This window comes from Castor canadensis, chromosome 5 (genome assembly GCF_047511655.1).
Source record: "Castor canadensis chromosome 5, mCasCan1.hap1v2, whole genome shotgun sequence".
NCBI classification, from domain to species: domain Eukaryota; kingdom Metazoa; phylum Chordata; class Mammalia; order Rodentia; family Castoridae; genus Castor; species Castor canadensis.
Genome location: NC_133390.1, coordinates 147,080,917 through 147,104,053, shown reverse-complemented (window position 1 = coordinate 147,104,053; position 23,137 = coordinate 147,080,917). Strand labels below are relative to the sequence as shown.

The following is a 23,137-nucleotide window of genomic DNA, read 5'->3' as shown; positions in this document are numbered from 1 at the left end:
TGATGATGAATATCAGCACCAAATATTTTCCGTAAGAAGAAAAACATCACTTCAACATCACCATGTAAAGACTGTTCCCTTATGCATTTGCAAACCATTGTTTAATTTTGAGTTAGAAAGATGGAAGATAAATTGCAACCTCATCTGCCAGTAGTGTTTGTATAGTGTCTTAGTCATTGTCCCTGGACCATGCCACGTGATAGAATACTATGACTCACTTGCCATTTAGTAAACCTGTCATCATGGAGTGCAGTATGGCTTCTTTTGAGGATCTATAGGGCACCTCTATTTGCTTTGTACAGAACTGATGATTCAGAGAGGATCAGAGAGTTGGTCAGAGATTTGATAAAGGTATTACCTGCTCACACCGAAAAAAATACCAGGTTCTTTGCCTATTAAGCCTACCTGATGCTTATTTTAACTTGCTTTCCTCATTTGAGGCACATTCTCATTGATGGTACCTAAATCCCCAGTTGCCTCTTGAAAGGGAATTTAATAGGTTTGACTTTTTCTGGAAAACCCATTCAGTCTTATGAAGATCTAGGAGGGATTTATTCAGAGAAAACAGATGAGGGAGCGTTACAGTTTTGTTTCTGTCTCTGGTCTTGTGAGTTAAAGCAAAAGGTATTGCCAGGATCAAAGCTGGCACTATGTGAATTACCATGACAGGGATAAAAATTTATTTTTGTAAGAAAGGTCAGTAATATAACATTGGAAAAGTTTCTGAGGATAGTGAGGACATTTATCTTGTTTTAAGAAAAATATGACCTACACCATAATAAAATTTTAGTAGATGAGAAAGAGAAAGAGAGAGAGTCTTAGAGTAGAGCTGGGCAAGTTTGAGCCTGAGTAATACTTAGTAGCTGTGTGACCTGGGCATACCACCTGGCTTTCTAAACTAGTTTAAGGAAAGTTCTGCTAATTCCATAGAGATTGTGAGAATCAAAGGAAGGCACTTTGAGGTAGGAGAGAAGTACCACAAGCAAAGACCACAGATCTGACCCATTGTCTTTTCTTAATGGTTTTGAATAAATGTTTAATAAAAGTTATCAAACTTCTCTACATCAAAATCATCTGAGAAATTTATTTGAAATGAAAGTGTCAGCCTGTCATGTTTATTAATTTATAGTGAAATTTGAGTCTCTCACATCCCCTGGATGATTCTAAAATGCAAATTTGAAGTGGCAAATGTTACAATGTGCCCCTCAGATGCCCCTTCTTGGAATGATTTAGTTCTTTTAGATAACCCTTGGGCTACGGTCAGCACTCAGCATTTTCAGGAATTGTCTCAAGTTTGATGGTAGTCTGCACCACTTTCACCTTCTCCCTCTGCACCATTGTGCTTCCTTCTTCTCCATCCTCAGGTTTTTTTTTCCCCAGGATACTCTTTAATACACATCCTAAATGCCAAGCTGTATCTCAAAGTATGCTTTGGGCAAGCCAACCTGCTACATTTGGGAAATGTGAATCAGTGAGCCAGATTGAATTATGTTTTCCCTCATCCTAAAAACGTATTAAACTTCATTAGTTGTCTTTTAATAGAGGCTAAAATCTTACATGATTTGATTCTAATTCTTTTCTTCCTTGTTTCTCCATGTGTTTCTTAATCCCCAGTCCACTAAAGTTAGACTATTTTCTATTTAACTGATATTGTCATGATGGAAGCCTTTGTGTAAGTGTTCCCATGGTATTAGTATACTCTTCCATTCTCTGTTAGAATCCTATAGTTCATCCATGTCCCTTTCAGGTGCTACTTGAACCCTGCAGTCTTGTTCAATTCTCCAGTCCTGCTCTGACCTCATCCCCTGCTATGAGTTGTGTTGTATGTGTGCCCAGATCACCAAACAGAGCTCCACAAAGTAAAACTCCTGTGTGTTCCCAGCATTGCCTTAGTCTTAGTAGATTCACAAAATATTTGTTGAATTAGTCAATTGTATTGTAGCAGTAATTTACTAAAACATAAATTTGTACTGGTTAAAGAACCCCATAGACTATATCATTGAAGGTATTGCCTCTTTTTATTGCATACATATGAAAGCATGTTACAGAACTTGTTTAAAGTCATATCACTAATAAGTAGAAGATAGAACCATACACAGATCTATTGAATTTCTATTCCACATATATTTAAATGTTCAATTTTAAAATTAAAGATGTAATGTGTAAACATTTGAAACTACTCTATGTGATATCATAATGCTGAATACATATCATGATAAATTTGCCTAAATTCACAGAATATTCAATACGAAGCAGGAGCTTAATGTCAACTATGGACTGTAGATGAAGTACCAATGTAGGTTTGTGCCTTGTAAAAAATGTGCTTTTTGGTAAGGATGATGAATAGAGTAGGTTATACATATTTAGGACACGGGAATGCTTGGGGGATCTCTGTATTTTCTGCTCAACATTACTGTGAACCTAAAACTATTCTAAAAAAATTAATTCTTAAAAATTGGTTTTGGTAATTTTTAACATAGATTATGCAATCAATTAAATTTGTAAAAGTTTGCATCTAATTATACATTTGTTTTCAATTTGGCTATTTCGATCATTTTGAACATATGAAAGAATAGTCATAACATTCAAAGACACTTTTTATAAAATTAGTGCTACATGCCTACTTTAACATATTCTGAAACTTGACATCATGAATTTAATTCACTTTTTCACTATTAACATCACTTTAATAATATTTAGATTTAGAGTTGCCTCAACTTCATATTCACCAATGACTTCCTAATATTATTTTGATAATTTCCTAGGGTTTTAATAATCTTTCAGAAACTTAGGGGAAAGTATTTTCTCAAATGAGCTCTAATTGATGGTTCTGGATTGTTACCTTACAACTTTTTTAATGTCTGAAGTATTATGTGTATTTATAAACAAACTAAGCATACTCAAGCTGGACATGGTGGTGCACATCTGTAATCTCAGCACTTGAGAGGCTAAGGCAGCAAGACTGTGAGTTTGAGGCCAACCTGGGCTATATAGTAAGACCATGTCCCAAAAAAAAAAGAAAGAAAAGAAAAGACAAGTAAACATACTCATATAATCAGTTCCCAGAGCAAGAAAATTAACCTTACCAGTGAGCATAAGGCGTTAACACGCAGGTCTGTTTCATTATGTCTTCATTTATCTCTGTAGCCATGGTAATGATCCTTGGTTAACTCTGAGAACTAAATTAAATTACAGGAGTGTTCACATAGTGACTGGCTAATGATATTAGTCTATTTGCCTAAAGCACTGGGTCAAGATGAACCGAGTTGTCAGCATGTTAAAGTAAACATGAAAATTTGTCATGTGCATCAAGAAGTTGGTTTGGGATTTTTGCACAATGACTGGTAATATGGCAGGGATATTACCAATTGCATTTAAGAACTTTGGACCCCAAATTTTGTGCCTATGTCCAGGACAATTCACATCTGTCTGCAGTTCACAGCTGGAGAAGTTGCATCCATGAGTTACCAGTAGGGGAAGGACAAGAAAGACTACTGGTGACTTCCTAGCCTTGGCATATATACAGTTGTCCCTGGATATCAAGAGGGGATTGGTAGAAGGACTCCCTGCAAATACCAAAATAAGTTGATGCTCAAGTCTTTTTTATAAAATGGTACAGCATTTCATATAACCTACACATATCTTCCTGAATACTTTTAACCATTTCTAGATTACTAATAATACCTCATATGATGTAAATGCTATGCAAATGGTTGTTATACTGCTTTGTTTAATAAATAATGACAAGAATAAAAATCTTTATATGTTTAATACAGACTTGGAACACATGCATTTTTTTCCAAAAATCTTTGATCTACAATTGGTTGACTCTGTGGGTATGGAAACTGCAGATTTGAAAGGCCAACTATATATTGTTTTTTTGTTGTTCCCACATGCATCCTTTGCTATAATTAATCTTAGTCATGGCTATAATTTTGTGTTGAGTTCTGTTGTTCTTCCAGAAAATCTCAAGAAAGTGTGTTGCTCAAGGGATCCCTGAGACACTAGCACCTCAGAAACCGCTTCTTGCTTCCTTAAAATGATTCCCTACCATCATGCTATCAGCCTAGAGAGGTTTTGGCTATTTTCAAACACTATGTTTGTAAAATCATACCATCTCTTAAAGATACTCTTTAGTAACTGACTTATTTCACTCAAATACGTTTATGAGAATCAAAGGTGTTGCTGTGTGCAGTTGTAGTTCATTCATTTTCATTGCTGTAGAATAGTCTCTTGGCTATGCCACAATTTACATTTTCATTCTTCTGCAGATGGACATTTGGGCTATCCCCAGTGTGGGGTCATTGTCCATATTGTCACTCTGTATATCACGGTTCATGTCTTTTGATGAACATGTGAATTCACGGCTGCTGATTGCATACCCAGGAGTGGCATCATGTGAGGTACAGAGAAGGCATATGCTGAGCTTTATTTACTAAATACTCTTGAAAAAATTTTCCAAAATTGCTATGCCAATTACCTTCCTACCAGCCATGTACGTGTGTTCTAACTATTCAACATCTTTGCCAATACTTAGCATTATCTCTCTTTTTATTTTAAAACAATCTACCTTGAAACTATGCTGCTGCACTGAGGTTTTGACCTGCCTTGCCTTGATGATCAATGACATTGAGCAAATTGCCATGTGCTTGTTATTTAGATCTGCAACATGAATTACTCTTGTCATTTTTTCTACGCGTTTGTGCCTTTGTAATTGATTTATAATTCTTTATGCACTTGGATTGGATTCCCTTATTGTATATCTATGTCAAATATTTTCTCCAACTGTGTGGTTTGCTTTTCCATCCTTAAGAGTGTCTTTGATCAACCAATCTGCTAATTTTATTACAATTCATCTTCCAATACACTTCACTCAACAAATATTTAATAATTAGATGCTGTAGATATGAGCATTTTGTAGATACTGGGAGAAATAATAAGCAGAATGATTCCTTTTTATACTCTTCATAAATGAATTAATGTAATTTGCTTCTACCTTGAGCTAATTAATCTTATTTAAAGGTTCTAGGGGGAGAATCAAAAATGGTGACTGGGACACAAATGCAGACTGCATGAGCTCCTGAATCAGGGACCTTGCTGAGATGCTGGAGACACACTTTGTTGAGGTAAAGCACAAGGGACAGCTGAAACTTTGGCACCCTGAAACCCTAGCCCATGGAAGACTTCTCATGTCATGATACACTGAAAGAACAGGTGGGCCACCACCTCCACACTGCCACCACTGACCTGCCAGGCCACCACCCCGCTGGGCTGCCACCCACCAGCCCACCAGGTTGCAACCTGCTCACTGCCCTACTGGTCTAGCAGGCCACTGACCTGCTGGCCCACCAGCATACTGGCAGTGGCCTACCACAGGAGGGCTCCAGCACCACCAGACACTGACTCCAAACCTGCCTAGGGGATGCAGACAAATAGGACTGGATGCTAAAGTAGTAACAACAGAAATACTAAGACTGAAACTCTACTGTTCCAGAAAAAGGGATTTTTGTTTTTTACTTTTTTTTTCTTTTCTTTAAGTGTTTTCTTGTCTTGTTCATTGTTTGATTGTCCACCATCTCTCCCTATTGATTCCTTTGGTGGTTCTCCTTTTTTTTTTTGGCTTTTTCTTTTTTCTCCTTCTTTTTTGGTTTTGTTAGTTTTACTATTGTAAGTTAGCTAATACTAAATTACACATAGACCAGGGACAGAAACAGTACCAAGTATAATGATGGGAAGATGAAAAAGGGATGGAAAACATTCTCCCCCCCAAAAATAAATTAGTACAGGATTCAGAGGGAAATGAAGAAAATGGATACCCAGTTCCAGACTCCAACAAAACAAAGATAAACTATACCAAGGAACCCAACTATAACAAGAACACCCTGAAAGAAGAAATACTGCAAGCAATCAGAGAATTGCATAGAGATGTTACTGTACATGGTTAACCAAAATGTACAGGAGGCATGCAAGAAATTCCAAGAAAACAAAGAATATGAGAGAACACAAAAACAAATAAATGAAATCATAGGAGCCCTAAATAAACACCAAAAGGAGACAGAAAACACCATAAATAGAGAGATAAATGAATTAAGGATAAAAATTGACAATATTAAAGAGGAAGTGACCCATGATATGGAACAGAATCTCAGAACTTGAAGATGAAATGATAATTAAAGGAAAAACTGAGGAACTATTAGTCAGACAACTCAAGTCCTGTGAAAGGAATATGCAAGAACTCACCAAATCCATGAAAAGACCAAACCTGAGAATTATGGGCATTGAAGAAGGATAAGAGGTACAAGCAAAAAGAATTAGTAATATATTCAACAAAATAATAACAGAAAATTTCCCAAATCTAGAGAAAACTATGCCCATTCAGGTACAGAAAGCCTCCAGGACACCAAATAAACTTGACCAAAATAGAACTACCCCATGACATACTATCATTACAACAAGAAAGTACAGAGAATAGAGAAAGAATATCGAAGGCTGCAAGAGAGAAAAACCAAATAACATACAAAGGTAAACCCATCAAAATCACAGCAGATTTCTCAATGGAAACCTTAAAAGCAAGAACAGCATGGAGGGAAAGAACACTGCCTAACTCATTTTATGAAGCCAATATTACTCTCATCCCAAAGCCAGACAAAGACACCTCCAAAAAGGAGAACTATAGGCCAATTTCCTTAATGAACATTGATGCAAAATTCCTCAATAAAACAATGGCAAACCAAAATCAACAACACATCACAAAGATCATCCACCATGACCAAGTTGGCTTCATCCCAGTGATGCAAGGGTGGTTCAACATATGCAAATCAATAAATGTAATACAGCACATTAATAGAAGCCAAGACAAAAACCACTTAATCATCTCAATAGATGCAGAAAAGCCTTCCACAAGATCCAATACCACTTCATGATAAAAGCTCTAAGAAAACTAGGAATAGAAGGAATGAACTTAACATTGTAAAGGCTATATATGACAAACCTACAGCCAACATCATACTTAATGGTGAAAAACTGAAACCATTTCCCCTAAAATTAGGAACGAGACAAGGGTGTCCACTATGCCCACTCCTATTCAACACAGTACTGGAATTCCTAACCAGAGAAATTAGGCAAGAAGAAGGAATAAAAGGAATACAAATAAGTAAGGAAACTGTCAAAATATCTTTATTTGCAGATGATAGGATCCTATACCTTAAAGACCCAAAAAACTATACCCAAAAAACTCTTAGACACCATAAACACCTATAGGAAGGTGGCAGGATAAAAAATCAACTTACAAAAATCATTAGCTTTTCTATACACCAACAACGAACAAACTGAAAAGGAATGTATGGAAACAATTCCATTCACAATAGCCTCAAAAACAATCAAATACCTAGGAATAAATTTAACAAAGGATGTGAATGAACACTACAAGGGGAACTACAAACCCCTGAAGAAAGAGATCAAGGAAGACTACAGAAGATTGAAAGATCTCCCGTGCTCATGGATTGGTAGAATCAACATAGTAAAAATGGCTATACTACCAAAAGTAATCTACATGTTTAATGAAATTCTCATCAAAATCCCAATGACTTTCATCACAGAGATTGAAAAATCTATCCTAAAGTTCATTTGGAAACACAAGAGACCATGAATAGCCAAGGCAATAAATGCTCAGTAAAAAGAGCAATTCTGGAGGTATCACAATACCCAACTTCAAACTATATTACACAGCAATAGCAATAAAAACAGCATGGTACTGGCACAAAAACAGACAGGAAGACCAGTGAAACAGAATAGAGGACCCAGATATGAATTAACACAACTATACCCACCTCATTTTTGACAAAGGTGCCAAAAATATACAATGCAGAAAACACAGCCTCTTCAACAAATGTTGCTGGGAAAAGTGGCTATCCATGTGCAAGAAACTGAAACTAGATCCATGTTTATCACCCCGTAGTGGTATCAATTCAAAATGGATCAAGGACCTTAATATCAGACCCAAAACTCTGAAGTTACTACAGGAAGGAGCAGGAAACACTCTGGAAGTAATAGATATAGGCAAGGACTTCCTCAATAGAATCCCAGCAGCTCAGCAACTAAGAGAAAGAATGGACAAATGGGACTTCATAAAATTAAAAAAAAACTTCTGTACAACAAAAGAAATGGTCTTTAAACTGAAGAGACCACCCACAGGGTGGGAGAAAATATTTGCCAGCTATACATCAGACAAAGGACTGATAACTAGAATATACAGGGAACTTAAGAAACAAAACTCTCCCAAAATCAATAAACCAATAAAGAAATGGACAACTGAACTAAACAGAACTTTCTCAAAAGAAGAAATTCAAATGACCAAAAAAAAAAAAAAAAACACATGAAAAAATGCTCACCATCTCTAGCCATAAAGGAAATGCAAATTAAAACCACACTAAGATTCCACCTCACCTCTGTTAGAATAGCCATCATCAAAAACCACCACCAACAGATGTTGGCGCGGATGTAGAGAAAAAGGAACTCTCATACACTGCTAGTGGGAATGCAAGCTGGTGCAACCACTCTGGAAAAAAATTTGGAGGCTTCTTAAAAATCTAAACATAGATTTGCCATTTGATCCTGCAATCCCACTCCTGTAGATATACCCAAAGGAATGCAACATAGGTTCCTCCAAAGGCAGCTATACACCCATGTTTATTGTGGCACTATTCACAATAGCTAAGTTATGGAAATAACCAAGATGCCCTACTAATGATGAATGGATCGAGAAAATGTGGTATTTATACACAATGGAAATTTATTCAGCCACGAAGAAGGATGGAATCTTATCATTCACAAGTAAATGGATGGAACTAGAGAACATCATTCTGAGCAAGGTTAGCCGAGCTCAGAAGACCAAAAATCGTATGTTCTCCCTCATATGGGGACTTTAGATCTAGGGCAAATACAGCAATGTTGTTGGACTTTAAACCCAAAACCTGAAATTATTTGATATCCCCACTCCAGAGGAACTAATACAGAAACCTTAAAGCGACAGAGGTCAACATGAGAATGGGATCAGGAAGCAGTGTAAAGATCAGTCAGAGATGAATCAACTTGGGTTGTAACACATTTGTACATGGAAGCAATGCTAGGAATCTCTCTGTATAGCTATCCTTAACTCAATTAGCAAAAATTCTTTATCTTTATTTTTATGTTTATGTCTTGAAGAAAATTAGAGATAAGGGCAGAACAGGTTCTGCCTGGAAGTGAGGGGCAAGAAGGAGAGAGGGGGCAGGCAGGAGGGAGAAATGACCCAAACAATGTATGCACATGTGAATAAATGAATAAAAATTTTAAAAAAATAAAGGTTGTAGGAACATACTTTTCTCAGAGTCTTAGGATAGCGTTTTCTAAGCATATCATTTATTAAACAGTTTTTAAGGGATATGGTACAGCCTTATTCTCTTTTACTATTGACTCCTGGAAAAAAAAGAAAGATGAACCAATACTCTTGGGTGCTTTTCAATTGTGTCATTTCAGTGTTTATATGTCATTTCCCTATCCATAAGTGTTTCTACTGCCACCTGTGAAATATGTAAATATTTTTCTTGGTTTCAGCACTCGTGGAAGCAGATCCTGAGATAAAGATTCTTGTGCGATAGTTTATTTAGGAATGAACCTATGAAACAAAGGTAGAGGAGTGGAGAAGTGAGGCAAGGGAAGGAAGATAGCTAGTAAATGATATGATAGTAAGTCAGTTACTACTCTGGATGACCATATCTTTATCCCAGCAGGAAGCTCTAGGAACCAGTATAAAACAAAATACCTCTGAGTTTATCTGCTTCATAATGCAAAGGAGTTTAGGGATATGTACCTGGTTTCCTTTCAGTCTTTTACTAAGTAAGAATATGCCAATATGGGAGGCACCATTTAAAAATTTTTTATTAGCATGTAATAGTTGCACAGGGGGATATGTTGTCAAATTTCCCTTCTTAGAACAATTTCAACAGGTTTCATTCTTCTATTTTCATGTATGAATACAAAATATATCCACCATATTCACCTTCATTCACCCTTTTTTTTATGCCAATCCCTGTCCCCCTAGAACTCATCCCAAGAAAAGACCTATTTTACCCTTCTGACCCTCATTTTTTAAAAAAGTATATTGATAATCCAAGGGGGTTTCACCTTGTCACTTCAGTCCTATATATATCATACTTAATCAAATTAAATCACCATTTATTTATACTTTATTACCATGCTCCCTTGATGTTCAACAGCTGACAGTACAATAAATTATATCATTAGGTCTAAGGAGAAACTATAGCTTTCCCACCAATACTGTACAAAGGATTCAAGAGTGAAGATTTAAAAAAAAAAATCTGGCAGAGTGGCTCAAGTTGTAGACCACGTGCCTAGCAAATGTGAGGCCCTGAGTTCAAACCCCAGAACCACCAAAAAGCAAACAAAACAAAAAACCCATACCCATTAAAAAAGAAAAACCTTCGAAACAGCTCAGACAATCAGACTGCTTCACTCCAGTTTAAAGTGAAAATCCACATTCAGGGCTAGCAGAATAGCTCAAGCAAGAGAGCAACTGCTTAGCATGATAAGGTGTCACTGTTTCAGCATAAGGGACTGTAGCTCTGTTGAGTACCATATCAGTGTCCCATATCTGTTGGGGATATGTTGTACCTTCTAACTGTGGGTTTTCTTTCTTTTCCTTTTAGGCATTCTTTAGGGCTTCTCCCAAGTTGGGCCATGCATATTAATTTCCTAACACCTTCTGCATGTCCTGTCTTCAGAAAGAGCAGTTTCTGTTGCCAGATCGAGCAAAAAAAAAATCACAGGTGCTGAAAGTCGGAAGTCATATTTTTTGGTGCTGAGTTATATAAGTTTAGTTTTGTTAGATGGGATGCTGAAGAGGAACTTGGAAAAACAAGAAATTCTTTTTTGGGGGCGAACTGGGGTTTGAACTCAGGACTTCATACTTGCAAAGCAGACTCTTTACCACTTGAGCTACATCTCCAGTCCATTTTGCCCTGGTTATTTTGGAGATGGGGTCTCATGAAGTATTTGCTGAGTCTGTCTTTGAATGGTGATTCTCCTGATCTCAGCCTCCCAAGTAGCCACTGTGCCCAGCAAGAAAAAATTCTTAAAGAATAAAATAATATGCACAACACTTCATTTTCTTTTGGTTTTATTTTTTTAATAAAAATGACTTCCCAATGAGTGTACTGAATTAGTGCTCTTAAATTTTTGCATTCCATTTACACTTACTACTATTTGAATCTTAGTTGGAAGTAGCATCTGCTAGCATCATCTTGCATTAGTAGGACACTTTCCAATTATCTATGGCTAGGGGTAATAAAGAATTCCAACAAGGCTATAAAATAGAAATTTCTTTTGCTCTCAAGCTTAAATAAGCTTAATTAATGGGTGTTGACCCAGGGTTAAAATGGTGCTTCTGGTGTAAGGCATGGCTTTCATTCTCAAAATTGCCTTATGATCTATTTTGGCTGCTGGAACTCCAGCCACTCCAGTCTTTCACTACTGCCTAAAGGAAAGCTGGAGACTCGAAGAAAAGATACAGGACACGTCTCAGAATTTGTACACTCTATCTTGGGATGTATCCCATTGGACATGTAACCACACTTAGCTGCAAGGGAGGCTGGAAACAGAATTTATTCAAAATGGCCACATGCTCAAAATAAAACGGAAGCATTATTTCTGAAGAAACAGTAGTGGGAATAGAGATATTTGCAACAATTGTCATTCTTCTACTCATAAATCCCAAAACGTGAAATGAGAATTTGAAAAACACTAAACTGTAAGTAACTTCCAGTAGAAAGTTTTAGATTAAAATAGTCATTATTGGGATGAAAGAGAAATCCAATGTTTTCCTAAGACTACTTTTGTACTCGTACTTTGGTCAAAATTTTATAAATTAAAAAAAAATAAATACGTAAAATCAAAACATAGTGAGATAAACAGCATGAACCTATTCCTGTGTGTGTGTGTGTGTGTGTGTGTGTGTGTGTGTGTGAATGTCTATCTGTGAATACTTACAAATTAGAATTCTATTGGTAGGTCTTTCTTTTTGGCATCAGACATATAGAAACAGTCATACAATTTTAACCTATGTGAACAAGAGATGACATAAGTCTTATAAGTACAGAGGGAAAAATTCTCAAGCCTAAATTTGTTTTTATAGGTCTTATTCTCATCAGTGTGGCCTTCCAACTCAAGCCATTTTTTGGCTCCTGAATGTCAGGTACTCTTCAAGTAATAATAATATGGTAAGTGCTTTAAAATCCCATAATAAACCAAAGCATAAATTGTGCCTCAGGAAACTGAATGTAAGAATTTTGAAAGAGAATAGATGTTTTCAAAGTAGACTTTCTCAACACCATAAAAAAAAGAAAAAAACAAACGAGGAAAAACGGACCATCGACATTGTTCTTGTTCAAAAATTCAGAGACAGATTTTATGGTTAAAAATAAAACCACAGGTCTTTTGACAAGAAATATGGGTAGAATAAAAAAAATGTGATTCTTCTAGATGATTGTGATGGAAAATCAGAGACACGGCTTGCTCATGTTGATTGGTTTCATCTTTCTGGAGACCAGAAATGGAATCCATCTGGACATTTGCTAAACTATAGCAGATGGAGCTGTACCACATGACAATGAGCAGTTTTTTCTGTCATAATCCACCAATGATTCTTTGCAAGAATTATATTACTGTAGACCTGAGAAATCATTTTTCCCTTAAGATTGAGCTCCAGATTTGTTATGGTTTGGCTTCTTCATATTAATTGAGAAAGTTTCTTAAATATTCTCAGTACTTTTCTACTTTAAAATTTAGAGTACAAGAAGTCATGTAGTATGATTTTGTATCTGGGAAAGTTTTGGAACAATCCATTAGAGGTTTTTGTGGACACCTTGAAAATTAATGTATGTGAATAACCAGCAGCAACAATTTAATTTTTCTTAAGTGAAATACTCGAACAATACAAATGAACTGGCTTAGTTACCACAAATAAAATGTAATGATACTTAGTCTAGCCTTTTTGCAGTCTTCTTTCTCTTCAAATCTTTGTGCTGATATATTCTAGATCAATATTTATAGTAGTATTGAGGATCTATCATTTTCCCCTTTATTACACCTTTTGTTTTCATCTGTCTTTGTCTTCATTATCTTTAATATTATTCTGTTTTCTGCATGTCTATCTCCATCCTAAATTATATACATACCAAGTAGATCAGACTATTATCATTTTCTCTAGGTCTCCAAATTAGTTTCCTCTAAATCTTTTCCATTATCCCAAGATACTTTTTTCAAGTTCAGATCCCAACTCACTTCAGCAAGACCTTTAACTTTTCTTTTGAAACATCTTCCCCTGCTTTCCGAAAGGGCCACATTGTTTTATTTATTCATTCAATGAGGTTATAAAAAGTCATACAAGCCATAAGTTATATACCTAAAATTTAAGGACAAAAAGGTGTGGGATAATGCTATGTAAACAAAGTCACTATGAGCACTATGAGATGATTATAAATACACACAGACTGGAGCTTGGTGAAAAACAGAGCTTTACCTTTCTTGTCAAGCCTTCAGAGTTCATCTTCCTGGGTGACAGATGGTCTTCTTCATTCATGCATTTTTCCAGGTATCCTCCATGGTTTTATCTCTTTATTTCTCTATGTTTTAACCACCAGGATCTCACGTCCCCACCAATAGCTTCTTTCTGGTCCTCCATCCACTTTCTAGATAATAAGAGAAAAATCTGGAGATGGCTGCAAGTCTTTTAGTACCTTCCTAGAAAAAAAAAGCCTCCAAGTTCAACTAGGTGTTCTCCTGCAAATATAGATTAACTCTTAAAGCATAGCTCAGGGAAATTTTTATGCTAAGGAGAGATCTTTACACAGATTGTGAAAGAGAAAACAGAACACCCTGAGAAGCTTTAGTGACACATACAAAAATGACCATATGTATCATATCCTCTACACCCACAGGCTTCTAATTTGCTGTATTCAATCTACCTAGCATTAGATAATCTGCTTCATTTTTACTCTGTAATCACATTGCTGGAGAGGCAAATATATTTGACTCATACAAGTGTCTATTCTATAACCTTACTAATGTCAGGGTATAATAGCAATACTATCCTACACAGAAGTGTCTGTACAAATTCCCCAAAGGTTATATTCTTTTTTTCTCACAAAATTATGTCTGTAAAGCTAGTAGTCATGCATTCATTGTCTTACTTTCTCTTTCATGTAAGTACAAATTACTGTGCTATCAGCACAGAAGGAATAGAGGAGTGACGAAGAATGAGTAGAAGAGTATACAAATGTAGACAATGAGATGAGATCAACTTCAACAAACTAATTAGTGATATAAATGGAAAACTGAAATAGAGTTACATAACTCTGTAGCAGCCTGCAATAGAGAGATTTAACCAGTTAAGAAGTACTGGCTGTAATGCAAGGGAGATGAAAAGCCATTGAAGGGTTTTGAGCAGGATGTGGGATGCAAAAAATTAGACTTGGTTTTGAGAAGTTCCTATGGGAATGCAGAGAGGAGAATGGATTGGAGGAAGACTAAAATGAATAATACAGGCCAGCTAGGAGGCATGTGTAATTCCAAGTTAGAGGTGCGGTAGCCTGATCAAGGGTTGTGCAAACAGAGATGGAGAGTTATTTAGGAGGTAGATTTTCAGAACTTTCTAATTATTTGAATGTAAGATATAAGGAAAAGGAAATTATCAAAGATAATTTTAAGGTTTCTATCTTGGAGAATTGGGTAGATGTGGTTTAATAGGACTTGCTTTACAGGGAAGATATAGTACATGTTAGTAGATCCTATTTTTTCCTCTTCTGCAGAGAGATTTGGCTTTACTCTTTGTTTCAGGCTCAATTCCACTGGAGTAGACTTTAAGACAATAATCTGAAGGAGAGTCATTGTTTGGGGGAAGTGAATGTGGAAAATAAGTATGAAACAAGCAAATTAAGAAAGGAAGAAAAGGAATTGAATACCTATTGATGAACATGTTGCCAGTGAGGGAAACTGGTACTCATCCTACTAAAATGACCTTCAGAAAGTGAGGTAGAATATGTTGAGTGATCTCACCTGGGGGTGATGAATATGAGATATTTATACATCAAATCATATCCATTATTTATTGAAGGATTCTTACACAAGGATTAGCTTATGGCAGTACTGTATTGTTCTGTGCTTTAGCGAAGACTGCTCCTCTAAAGCCAGAAAAAAAGGCCTTGGGCTTTGTTAACTAGGCATTAGTGTGCATTGGAAAGATGAATGCTGAAGGGAAATTTGTGGAACATGGAAAGTCTATTGCACTTTAATTCTCTCTTTCAATAGTTTTAATATAACCATTTCCCTAATTTTATTTATCCTATCTTGATATTTTTGTCCTTTTCCAGTCTTGATCCTTATCTCAATTTCTCTTTTATTGCCACATTTCAGTTAAACCATTGATCCACAAATTCTCTGACTTTCAATTCAAAATGGTACTTTCTATACCACCCCATAACTTCATACCTTTATTATAATGAGACAAAAATATATTGTGAAATCATGCATGAGTCTATGCTAAGAAGATGAGCTCATAGCCATGTATGCTCAACACAAGTAACAAGGAAATAGCACTCTAAATAATGTTAGCTTTAAATGCACAGATGTAGTTGTAAGTACTTTAGTCTTAAACTGGGTAGAGAGAGCAAGTTAAATGCCTTATGGGCCTACATGCACAATGATTCCTTATTTTTATTAGTGACTCCTATGCTGGAATAGAAAACGCATTCTACGTTTGCTAATGATTGCCAAGTTGGCAGCAACTGCCAGCTCTTTGGAAAGCTGAAACATAATATCTTATCTGCCACTGGGCAAAACTAGATGCTCCATAAATATTTGGTGATTGATGGATTAAAATCTAATATAATCTTTATAGACATTCTCCACAGATCCAATGCCAAACCTTTCTACTCTCTTAGGCTTCCATTTTTACCCTCTCCTTCTTTGAATATGACCTGCTGTCTAGGTTTATTAAGTTCAAAGATACTCATTTTGACTCCCTTCATTGACATTTTCTCCACCAAAGGAATTTCTATAACACGTGATTCTGACTAGCCTCACTTTCCTCCCCTACATCACATTACTTATTGCCTAAAAACTGAACTATTAATTTTTGCAGACAAGTACTCAAAGAATATCCACAGAACTCAGCAAATATTATGGATCAAAGAAAATATAAGTAAATATCAAAATGTAAAAGTAATGTGTAGATATTCTGTAATCATAATATAAATAAATCAGAAATAAATTAATCAAAAGAATATAAGACTCTCCCTCTGGAAAAAATTCAAATTCTCTTACAAATTGCTTTTTAGTCAAGCCTAAAACTTTAGAATTATAGTAATGATCAATAAAATAAAAACACAAAATATCAGACATAGAAAATGATTACTGTGACTTTCAAAAGTCAATTCATAGCAATAAATGTTAAATCTATAAATAAGAATAGATATAAATGAATAAAATTTGCATATTGAGAAATTTTAAAAGAATAAAAATAAACCTAAAGATTGAAAAAAGTACCATTAATGAAGGAATTTATATTAACGTATTTTAATGATTTTTAATTTTTTATGGTACCAGGGGTTGAACTCTGGACCTCATGCTTGTCAGGCATGTGCTTTACCCCTTGAGCCATGCCTCCAGCCCTGAATTTGAAATTCAAAAGAGAAAAAAACTACTATTTACTAATGACTGAGGTCTGACCTTGAGAGAAAGAGAGAGAGAAAGAGAAGAGAGGAGAAAGGGTTAGTTAGTTTACATGTAAGGGGAAAAGTAGAAAGTAAATACATGCAAAATTTTAAATTGTCAAAGTGGAAATAATTCAGGTACAGGGGTTGCTTTATAGAGCAATCTTAAGGTTGTACATTATGGCCACTTACAGAAGTGGGAAGTATAATAATAGCTGTGTATGTGTTTAATTCCCTATATTAATCAATTAAAAAAATCCTCCCATTTCCTCTACTGTCTTGCAAGACACATGTCGAATTCACGAGATCTTCCAGTACCACATGTAAACCTACCCAGGAGGATCCCTTGTGTCTGGCAATCCTAAATATGAGTTGGGCATCATGTCTAATGGAAATTTATTCTTCCTTAGCCAGATTGGGAAACATTTGTCCAACTGATTGTGGCTTCAGGCTGCGTAGAAGTCTGAATGTGTTAAATAGGTCACAAAAGTGAAAATGTAGGCTAAATTAAAAAACTGCAACAACAAAAACCTTAACTGTACCAGACCTGGGCCTAGCTGTCTCCAGATATCCTTGTTCTCACTCCCCTGCTTTTCTCATTTCCCAACTGAGGATTGGAGGTAGACTGACACCGACTCCTATAGATTGGATATTCCAGGATGGGTCAGCCAGGTTCTGGTGGGGTTTCACCAGCAAAGACACTGGTGGTAGCTGGAGCACCAGGGGAAGACTATTTCTGTCTCTCTTTTCTCCTTTGAGTGGAAGGTATGTGTTAGTGGCTTGGTCCCCTGCATGGCTCCAGCTCCTCTCTTGCCATCGTGGCTCTATTCTGTAACAAAACCCCCATCCTTTGGGTTCTGGTAGCACTGCCTCTCTCAGCCTACAGGTAATCAGACACACACACACACACACACACACACACACACACACACTTCTTTGTAGTGTTGTCTACAATAGCAAAAATAGAACTAGAATATTGTTAAATAATGGTACATTGGTACCATGCAATATTATGTAGGCATTAAAATGAATGAGGCAGAATTTTATGCTTTTGAAGTGGAAAAATCTCCAAGACATATTGTTAAATGACAAAGTAAGTTGATATTATACTATTTATGTGACATAATTAATGTATACATATATGTATATATATATGTTTTCATTTATGAGACAAAATATCTCAAAATGATCCACTTGAAGTGGAAGGAAAACTGAATGAATAAAAGCTAACATTCACCTACTATTTGATTCCTGAATACTAGGGATAGGACTCAAGTGTCCCTTTTCCATCTGTTACAGGACCGAATGTTCCTGTGTCATACTTTCTCATCCTTCCAAATTTATTGAGATACCATTGACAAATTAAAAATTGCATAAATTTAAGGTGTGTAACATGGTATTTTATAAGTAAGCATACTTTGTGTAATGAATCTCACAATCAATCTAGTTAGCATACCCTCACTTCACATATTTAGCTTGTGTGTGTGTGTGTGTGTGTGAATGTGGTGCACTTAGGATCTTACATTTTGAGTTTATCAGCCATTATCAACTACATTCATCATATATTATAATTAGCTATAGTTATCTTGCTGATCTCATAACTGAGAGTTTGTACACTTTGACCAACATATCCCATTTCCAGCACACACACGTGCTCCTGGTACCTGGAAACCACCTTTCTACTCTGTTTCTCTAAATTCAATTTTTTGAGACTCCACATATATGGGATATCACATACCATTTGTCTTTCTGTGTCTGACTTATTTCCCTGGGACATACTTGTCAGAAGATCTTATCTCTCTCATGTGCCCATGGATTCATATTTTTCATTTTCCCTTCCACATACCACAAGAGTATTTCTGCCTAACAGAAAGATCACATGCAAAACCTTAGCTGTAAGGAAGTTTGATAAATATAGTCTTTACCTTTCAAGCCTCTATAGCAGTGCTATTTAAAGTATGTTCCATGGACCAATTATAGATCATGAAACTGTGTATTTGTTGTCCATGGAAAGGTAAGTACAGACATTAGGACTATGTCTTTAGAGATATTTAATTGACAGAGTAATCTTGTGTCTGATGAAGATAACAATTATAAAATCAGATTTTGGGTTTTTTTATTTTACTGTTGTTAATAATTCATTTTATTGTATTTTACAAAAGTATCAGTCTGTGACAAACTGAAAAGAAACTGGTATGAAAGATGGTTTGAAAACACTGCTTTTCATGATATTAGTCAATAAACTGGAAAGAGATTGGAATGGATGCTGAATGAATCAATATATATGAGATGACAGACATTCTTATCTATGTAAGGATGTAGAAAACATAGGATATGATACACTGTATGGAAAACATTTGAGTCAAAGATTTCCTCTAAGAGTGCATCAAAGTTAAAAATATCAAAAATGAGAAAGTAATGACTTAAAACATGAAAGGATGAACATTTAAATCAGATAAATATGAAAGTATAAGTATCATTGAAAGATATTAAAAAATCCATATTTTTTATAAATGAGTGTGGTGTTAAACAGCAATATATGTTTTCTGAAGTAAAGTGTTACACAGAGATTGATAATCAGTACTATGGGAAATTTTGCTTTCTTTTATCATACTACATATTATTGTAAAAAATACAATGTATATTTTTGAATAATGTTGTGAATGAATAAGCCTCCAAGATCATAGTTGCTTTTGCATTTTAGCTGAAGAATATATACATCTACATATTTAATTTAAGAAAACTACAGTCAAACTTTTAATCTCCTTGGTAGCTCCATGGTAAAGGGAGATGTAATCTTAATAAAATGTAGGTTAAGAAAATTCCCTTAATAAACATCTGAATAGCTAAATTCTCCATTATAGGACATAAAAACATTTTTATGTTCTGATTTTATTTTTTACTTGAATATTCAAACATACCAAGATATAAAAAAAAGTTTCACTTTTTACATCTCTCAGTTTTGAAAGGAATAAAAGATAAAGGATTATCTAAGGGCGGAAAAAAGCATTTTATAACAAGAGGACAAAGGAAACCATCCTACGTTTATGCTTCCCTTCGCAGATTGATGTAAGAGTAAGAATTTTCCAGTAACTGCAGCCAATGAATCATTTCTGTCTGGTATGACTCCTGAGGATGTGAATTTGTGTCTTGTATAGCTGAGTTGGAGAAAATGGACTTATCACTTGTAATGCCACATAGCTGGGTTGCCTTAATATTCCTAAATGACCATGTACTTAGAACATGGTCATTGGAACTGATGAGATATCAAACTTATGGTTAAGCTTGTGTAAATTAAATGGTTTATAGCTGTACGTACTTAAACTTTATGAGTTTTTGTTGACTTTCCTCACATTGTCCTGCTTGTACTACCCTTAATCTTCTTTCATATACTTATAAAAGCAGAGTATAAAAGTATATAAAGTGCCAAAGAGGAAAACCTCACATGTCTTTGCATTATGCCAAACGCCTTTTCTATTTAAAAACTACTTCCTAAGACTGAGAATAAAATCAGAAGGCATATGGAATTAGATACTCCTAGAAAATAATTTTTCTTTTTTATTAAAAGAAGCACATGATTTCCCAATTCTGATTTTAAAGTGTTGTTTACAACACTACTCAATTTATTTCACTACATTATATTAATTTAAGTATTTGCTGACAATGAGAATAGCTGTCATTTCTTTGAACAATAGAAGCAAAAGACAAGTATACTGTATCCTGATGCTTAAATGACAAAGCCATATAAACAGTTTCATTTTGAGCATTTGGAAAGTATACGAGCATCATTATTATAAAAGAGCATGTCAAATGCTTGCTTTTCCATGTTAAAGAGGAAAAATGAGGCAGCATTACCAGAATTTACGGTTTTAAAAAATTCTACACTCTGAAATACATTCTCTGTTCTCATATTTCTGGCATCCATTCAGTTTTTACTTGGAGAAAAATCATGGTTTGGGGTTGGTGGGAGAGAAAACTAGAGGATGGAAAACAGTGGAAGATAAATGTTATAGCCTTGGTCTAGGTGCTGAGCTCAAGTACTGTCTAGCTCCATCTTCCTCACATAAAACAAGAGTACTGTCTCTGACATCTCATGCAATTTCACTTGATCCTAAAGAGTAAATGCTGTCCATTTTTGTCTTTGGTAACTGTATGAAAGGCATTTCTAGCATGTCTGTGTTCTCCCTTTGAGCAAGCGATTTTAACTCTCTGAGTTACTAGTTCTGCCACTATGTGCTAACATATTAAACTGATTTAATAGCAGGGGAAAAAAGACTTTCTTTAAGGGTAGTGAATTTCATGAATTTGACAACTCTGATCAAAAAAATGTTCTTAAACACATCAATATCAAAAGAAGGAAATGACATTGGGGGATCCTACATCATCTTAAGGGCTTCCTGTGTGCTTTCTCATTCAATGGAGAATTCTTTGAGGAATCACCAAATTAAAGGTCAGAAATCTAAAATTCAAAAATCAATGAATAAATAGTAGGTGAATAGCCCCATGTATGATTCAAAAGCTCACTTCTTTTAAAGTGTTTCCTTGTGCTCATGAATATTTTCACCACTTCTGTGTACCTGAAAAATTCTTACTCACACTTATAAATCCTGCCGAAAGGTCACATGTCCTATAACATCCTGAGCTTCCTGAGACTATCACCACCTTGGTACCTAGAGAACATACTGCATAACCTGTTGACATCTCAATCTCTTACTGATATTGTGAGGGATGATTTATTAAGTTTTTATTACCAGGACCTCACCTTAGAACCCAGGAAGTTTGATACATAGTAAGAACTCAATAAATGTTTGTTGAATGAAATATATACATATATATGTATATATTTCCTTCTTAAAGAAATTCATTTAAATTACTAGGTTCTGATTTGAAAACGAGTATTGACTGTTAAGGTAACTACATATTTGTTAATTATTTGATGAAGATACTTCTGCCTACCTGATATCAGATGCTCTGAAGAGGTAGCTGTTTTACCCATGGGTTTTTAGGATGTAGTAATTCAAGGGCTTTGTTAGAAGGCAAAATTGTGTGGGTTGCCTAACTGGGACACTAGGCTGTATTGTAGAAACTGCTTAATGTCACTTGTAGAAACCACCTAAAATAACTTTAGCTTAACTTGGGGAAAAAAAGTTTTAGAAATATATTGGTGAGCCTTTAGAATCAACATAATTTTGGATAATCAATTTTGAAAGTGAATCTAATCAAGGGAAGCCAGGAGGTTGGGAACACAGTCAAAGCCATATCATGGGTTCTTTTTACAGCATGGTCATTGACCACTGGGCACTTGTTATTGAATTTATGGGCCTCAATCTCACAGTTTCCATGGTCAAAGGTCTGGGTCCTGGGCTGGTAGAGTGGCTCAAGTGGTAGAGCACTTGCTTAGCAAGTGTGAGGCCCTGAGTTCAAACCCCAGTGCCAAAAAAGTTTGGGTCTTTCAAAGTCCCAGCTCATCTCATGGTCCCAAACTATGTCATATGACCATGCCTTGGTTGCCAAAGAGTGAGGAAAGAGAATGCTTGTCCTCTTTATCTTTCATGGTTGAAATTAGTTCTACATTACATATTTTTGGAATAATCTCTAAATGGAAAAAGTATTTGCTTGCTAATATCCACATAAAAATAATAATTTTAATGATACATTGTGTTACATTTGTGCTTTAAGTCCTTCCCTACTACTGAATTCTGGGATCAATATTACTATCCTGTCTTTACCCTCTTTCCATTTCCATAGTGTTAGTTGGCCCTTTGTCATTTCTGTTTTTGGAATGACCTTGTATTAGTTTCTTACTCCTACCTCCCAAATCATAATTCTACTGTTCTAATTTGACAAATGGAGGTGGATTCTTCATGACTGAGACTAATGTCCTTATAAAAGAGAATCAGAGACCTCCTTTCTCCTTCCACCATATGAGAGCAAAGAGAGAAGACAGTAATAAATGAACCAGAAAGCAGGCCTTCACCAAACATGGTACCTGCAGGTACCTTGATATTGGACTTTTCAAACTCCAGAACTGTGAGAAATAAATATTTGTTGTTTACAAGCTGTACAGTCTATGATTCTGTTGTTTCATATAGCAGTCAGAGTGGACTTTGACAATTCTTCACTCAGTTCAAGAACTACAGTTGATAAAAATTTGTATCTATGTGCCTCTTCTCTTTCTCATCTTCCTTCTCCCTAAAAGTAGTCCCTGTCTTGTATTTTGCATTGATAATTACATAAATCTTAGGTATTTTATACTGATTTATCAAGAATGGTTATTTGCTTAAGCAACACATTGTTTAGTTTAATTGTTCTTTAACTTTTTCATAAGGGCACCATATTCTAACGTGGTCTTCTGAGACTTTTCTCACTCA

At 35.4% G+C, this 23,137-nt stretch overlaps 1 protein-coding gene across 4 annotated transcripts in view; it reads right to left on the bottom strand.

The window, feature by feature from the left end:
* The window catches only part of Pak5 (p21 (RAC1) activated kinase 5), a 342,537-nt gene that overhangs the window by 294,180 nt on the left and 25,220 nt on the right, over positions 1 to 23,137 (bottom strand). For 3 of the 4 annotated variants that reach the window (XM_074074352.1, XM_074074353.1, XM_074074354.1), the window contains exon 1: positions 13,577 to 13,926. The gene's annotated coding sequence lies outside the window, so the exon portion shown is untranslated. Of the gene's footprint in view, positions 1 to 13,576; positions 13,927 to 23,137 lie in introns of those variants that run through there. The other variant, XM_074074350.1, reaches the window with a different exon arrangement.